At 38.0% G+C, this 6,000-nt stretch overlaps 1 long non-coding RNA gene across 1 annotated transcript; it reads right to left on the reverse strand.

Moving 5' to 3' along the window:
- Nucleotides 1-4,853: 4,853 nt before the first annotated feature.
- On the reverse strand, nt 4,854-5,222 carry LOC119787168. The gene is made up of 2 exons (XR_005281299.1): nt 5,070-5,222; nt 4,854-4,981 (listed from the first exon to the last, which is right to left on the reverse strand). It is a non-coding gene; the product is annotated as an uncharacterized LOC119787168 (long non-coding RNA).
- Between the last annotated feature and the right edge of the window lie 778 nt (nt 5,223-6,000).

The following is a 6,000-nucleotide window of genomic DNA, read 5'->3' on the forward strand; positions in this document are numbered from 1 at the left end:
TGTAAGGTCATCTCTGAGCCCGCCGTTTCCCTTTTCTTTCACCAGTTCACTGCTCTTCTTCAAGCAGTCCACATGTTCTCTGCTCTCTTTTCCTCATCATCTTCTCTTTCTTTCTAATCGCCCGGCTTGCCACAGGTTTGCCTGCTGTGTCTAAAAGTAGCTAGCAGCAGCAACCCAGACTGACGCAGCTCATTGGCTAATTTGTATCACTTGCAGCAGCCTGGTCCCGGACGCTCGTGATGGCTTTACCATATTAACAGGAGAAGCAGTGCAAGTGAAGTTAGACTCTGTCGTTGGACAGTATTTTTTATATGTTTTAAATCAGGTTGGGTCCGGATTCGCTAGGAGGGGACCTTTGTTTTAGTGGTTTGAAGGTAGGCAATGTTTTTATAAGCGGTCCAAATAATGGCTGGGAGCTCAGTACTGTCAAGAAAGTGCCTTCACTCTTCAAGGGCGAGCTTGATAGCTAAAAATTCATGATCCCCACTGTAATCATTTTTCTCAGTGGGGGTGATCTTACAAACAAAGGCACATGGGAGAAGTTTGTTGTTTGCCGGGATCTCTCAGGTAGTATTGCGCCAACTGCGGTGTCAGATGCATCCATCTCTACATGAACTGATTAGTATGTCAAAGGTGAATACGAACTGGAGCATCTTTTTGTCTTGCTATTATAATTATTAATATTACTTACGAAATATACCCTAGCTAAACTATGATAATCTGTGAGAATTTTTTATGTCATGATTTTGGCACTGATGCCTGCTCTCATCACTCTTCACACACCTGCTTAGCTCTGCCCAGTTCTCTTTACCCGCTTATCTGATCCATCTGCATCAGTCTCTATTTCGCCAGCCTTCAAACCAGTCATCAGTGCCAGATTATTTCGAGTGGTGTGGTGAGACTTACTCTAGGTACATGTGTTCTGACCACCTGATCCTGATCCATTCTGCCTCTCGACCTCTGAGTCTGCCTTTTCCAGGTGGGATCGGTTTGCCTGATCTGTCTTCTGACTCCCGCCTGATCTCTGCCTGCTTGTGTAACGACTGGGACCATTTCCAGACCGCTGAGTCTACCTGCCCTTGTCCAACCTATGAACCCAATTGTGTATAGAACCTGGAACTGTTACATGACTCAGTCTTGAAACCTCTTTCGGCGCATCACCGTATCTCTGACTTCCTGGCTCTTACATCTGACCACGTTTCCAACATCAACTTTGACTTTGCCCTATGAATTTTTTTGCCTATTTTACATTCAGCTGCTTGGTTCTGATCTCCTGCCTGTCTTCTGACCTCAGATACACCTGCATCTTGGACTCGCTGTGCAGAAACCACTCAATTGCACTCAATTGGGAACATCCACTTCCAGAAAGATGTGGTCGCTAACCTGCTGTCTCAAACCGCAAAGGTTCGTACCTTAGATTAACTTAAAAAAACGTTTCTTTTAAGTTAAAAACTTGAATAGAGAAAGATAATATTTCCCTTGTGATTGATGAATAATTACTGTGGTTGAAATTATATTAAAAGTAATTGATATTTACTATTGGTGAAGACATATTGGGTTTTAAAAGCCAATACAGATATCTAGCCTCACAGGTAAGTCAGTTAAAAACACCTGGTAATTGAGAAAATTGTCAGTTATAGTTATTAAGACAAAACTCTTATTATTGGTTACCCTTGATTGGAACAGAAAAATTATTAAATAATATCTCCAGCTATAGTTATTAATAAATTCCTAATCAAACCTGAAAAGTTGCATAACAAAGGACACATTAGCTTTTGAAACTCTCTGAATCAATTTTCTTTAAAGCACTGACCAACAGACCAAAATCTGCAGGCGCTGTGCTTAACATCAAAACTTTATGAATGTCACAAGCTATTTCTTTTTTTTTTTTTACCTGTAACAATTGTCATGGTCCTGGCAATGGTGGCTTGCTTGCTTATTCCACCCTCATTGACAACAATGAATCCAATCCTCAACAACCCTTATTAATATGTGAGAGGAGACAGAGTTTTTTTTTAAGACCAAACATAATGAGTCCATATATCTGCTTCCATCTAAGTAATCAGTTAAATTACAGGTTTTCCTCAGTTTTTACTAGAATGAGATAGGAAAAGATGACATCTAGTACCTAAATTAACATATATGGAATATGAACTGTTTTTTTCTTGCCACTGGCTTATTTAAAGTTTCATTATAAATGACCTTGATATGACCTTCATTTATAGTGACTACTTGTAGGTAATTTTAATCAAGTGATTGAGATTTCCAAGAACAAAGCTACAAAAAGAGAAAAATAAAAGCTATTGATATGAAAGGAAAATTCTCCAAACAGTTCACATCCTTAAATCCTCTTATTTCATTGATTACTTAATGTTTGGACTCCCACCTAAACAGGTCCACGTGACCCTGATGTTTTTATTTGGAATAGTATGCAAAAAAATTCAAATACTCCTTATATTTCCAGAATTTTTTTTTTTTGCAGTACCTCTACAAAGTTTTGACTTTTCATGTGAAGCAAATTGAGCTTAAGACATGCTAATTAGTAGTTTTGTCTTCTGTAGCATATTACCTTATGCATAGATGGATGAATAGATAGAAATGCTATTTTTATTGGTCCTCTGGTGACAAACCCTAAAAAGCACAACTGCCTATAAGTGATCTATTTAAAGAAAAGACAAACAATAACTGACTTGATCTATGTTTGAATCCTTTCCAAAAAATTACATAGATAAGTAGATGGATAGATATAGATATAATTAAGGAAAAACTAATGTTTTTTTTTGGATATTGCTGCTGCAGGTGTAACCAGTAGCAAACTTCCCAGAAGGCAAGTTAAATTGATTGCGTATCACAATCAATAATCTATAAATTTGATCCTTAACAGCAGAGTTAAGTATGACTTGTGGAGGAAAGCAGGAGATATTCACCAGAGTGCAACCACCCAGAACAAGAGCATATATTAACACAGCTTCGGACATACAAAATCTTGTCATTGTAACTAATTAATTTCATCAGTCGTTCATTTTTTTTTACTCTAGGACAACACATAGCACTCTCTTTTACTGGCAGACCTGTGTGTGCGCTCAGTCTTGTGAACAGCATTAATTGATTAGTGTTTCTTGTGTCCTGACTTATTCATTATCTGACTATCAATTAGGCCTCTGCTGCCTGTAGGTCTCATATATCATGCAATTTGTGTCTGTCTTGTTGTTAGCAGTTCATTATTTTGTAAATGGAGCATTGGCAGCCGACAAGGTAGTCACTGACCCCTTTCTAATGGAGTTTTTATGAAGATATTATTTGATAATACAGTCTATCTTGTAATGTTTAGATGTTATAAAGTGTATTGAATTATCACAAAATATGCTGTCTTCATTTATAATTGTAAAAGGTTGACTGAGTGCTCACTGGACTATGTCTTATTTAATTTTATCAGCTTAAAAGGCTGGGAGGTTAAGAACCAAAGGGAGACTCCCTGCCTTTACCAAATTCACAATCTTAATCTTTAACTAAGTGGAGCAAACATAAATACATGTCTCTCATTTTGAGGACATTGCCTTGCAAAAATGTAAACACATCTTTTCAATGATTTTGAAGTTCAGTAAATTTAATATTGCTTTGGTGTTTAAGTTTGACAGAAGAATGGTGGATTCTGTGATTTCCCTTGTTCCACCTTGGATTTAACCAGTGCAGACACGTTTAGCTGCATGCTGTCATTTGATCACTGTTAGTTTCTATTATGGTGGCGATCTGAAAATGATGTTAGCTACATTGATAATTTGTGGGTTTTGGGGGGGAAACCTAGCCTTATCCAGAGAGTCAGCATCCATTCCACTTTGGGCAAAGCAGCTCCTTTCTAAGAATATGGCTAAATGTTAATGGATGAGCATGTGATGACAACAATGGCTTGCATTGTGTCGTTAACTCTGCAGAAATCTGTCACACTATCTATGCAGTGAAAGTGGAGAGGAAAAAACTCCCTTTTTAACACAAAGAAACCTCCAGCAGAACCAGGCTTAGTGTGACTGCACAAAGTGAGGAATAACGAGCTGATTGGGAGCAGGTGTGAACTGAGGCTTCTAGGAAAAGAGCTAGGGAAAAGGAAACCAATAAAAGAGGGCAACAGAGAAAAGGCTAAGAACTAGTGATGGGTTGATGAGGCGTCATGAAACGTTTCGACACATTACCAAACTGTATTGATACTGTGTCGATACTGTGTCACTGAATACTGACACCTGCTGGACATTAAAAATCCCTACAGGCAACCTAGTTGACAGAGTTAACCGACACTGATTTGATGACCTATTATATACACTAATATGATGCAATTCATTGTATGATGCATTGTATTATTATTAAAACATATTTGATATTTTAGAAACAGTCAATGAATAATGAGAACCTGCATCATAATTTAATAATCTCTAATCTGTATTTATTTGTCTATCCTCATCCCCCAATACATCTTCCTACACCTTATTTAATTGATTTTATTTTTCTATTGTATATACTGTGTCTAAACATCCTCTATTTTCTTGTATGTGCAATTTTTCCTGCTACTGGAAATACAATTTCCCGAAGGGAGTAATCCCAAGGGATTAATAAAGTGAAGTCTAAGTCTAAGTCTAAGTAAACATGTAGTAAATGAAGATGCTTGTTCACTGGTATTTTTTTTTTACAAATTTTTATTAAAAAAAATAAGTTTTGAAATTCAGTCTGTTGCGCTTTTTTGATATTAGTTCTCCAGCTGTGGAAAACACCCGGTCACACGGCACAGATGAAGCTGGAGTGCACAAAAATTTTAAGGCGAGGCGGAAGAGGTTTGGATAAACCGTCCTTTAGTTTTTCCAATATACAAGAGGATCCTGGGACCTCGCAATATTGCCCTCTGCCATGTATCTCTGCACCTCAAGGATGGCATCAGCTGTGGCACTTTTGGTCTGCCTCCCCACTTCGAGATCAAAATGTTCCCAAAGGTCATCTTAAAAAAAAAAAATAGTATTTTAGTACATGAATCAAGTGGAAACTCTGAGAGGAACAGGATGAAACAAGGAAATTAAAACAAATACCTTATTTTCCGAAATGACATCAAAGTGGTCCCACACGGCAGAAACCTTTCTTTTTGCTTGAGGAAGCTCCATAATTTTTGATGAATTTTATATTCGCAAAACACGCAAGATTGTTTTGGCAGATGCATCTCGTTGGCAGATGCGCATCCTTATAAAGGCTTGTCAATCAGTTCGAAACATCGGTCACGTGACCAATACAGGAACTGTTTCGGTCACGTGACTTTTCCGTAGCGATACACACGTCGACACAGGTTTCGCTCTATGAGACAGACACATGCGCCGACGCATCGGTGTTGCCCTACCCATCACTACTAAGAACTCATATACATCCAGATACAACAAAACACACAAACTCAACAAACTAGGAATTAAACAGATAAAATTAGAAAACAGAAAAAAACATGAATCAACATGAGACTGAAAACTCAAAGAAATACAAGGCCATAACATAGTTTTTTCACTGTCCAACTGAGTTTGCATTGAAAGCTCTAGAGTGCTGTTTATCTTCTACAGATCTGTGTGTGTGGTATAGAGCCATATGCTTTCTTATAATCAACCCATGCAGTGCACAGGTTTGTTTCTTTTTGGTTATGCAGTCTGAGACTGTTAGATTGATAAGTATTTTAGCCACTTTGCATCATTGTTATGTGATGCTTCTTTCCCCTGTATATCTTTCCAGTATTGTTGAGTATCCAGCCTGGGTGGGTTGGCTCATGTGTGTTATTACCTTGCCATTGGGATTATACCTAATGTGTTCAGTGGAGAGCAGTCTGTTAATTTGTCTGGGTTCCATCTCTTTGGTGTACCACTTCAGTTGGGCAGCAAAGGCTTGGAAGCAGTTTTCAAGGCATTGGGTATGCAAATCTGTTTTTAATTCTGCAGAATTCCTATATGATGACCAGCTTTTGAGTTGACTGATTTCTTTTTGCGT

This window comes from Cyprinodon tularosa, unplaced genomic scaffold (genome assembly GCF_016077235.1).
Source record: "Cyprinodon tularosa strain WSP-4 unplaced genomic scaffold, ASM1607723v1 ctg29, whole genome shotgun sequence".
NCBI lineage: Eukaryota > Metazoa > Chordata > Actinopteri > Cyprinodontiformes > Cyprinodontidae > Cyprinodon > Cyprinodon tularosa.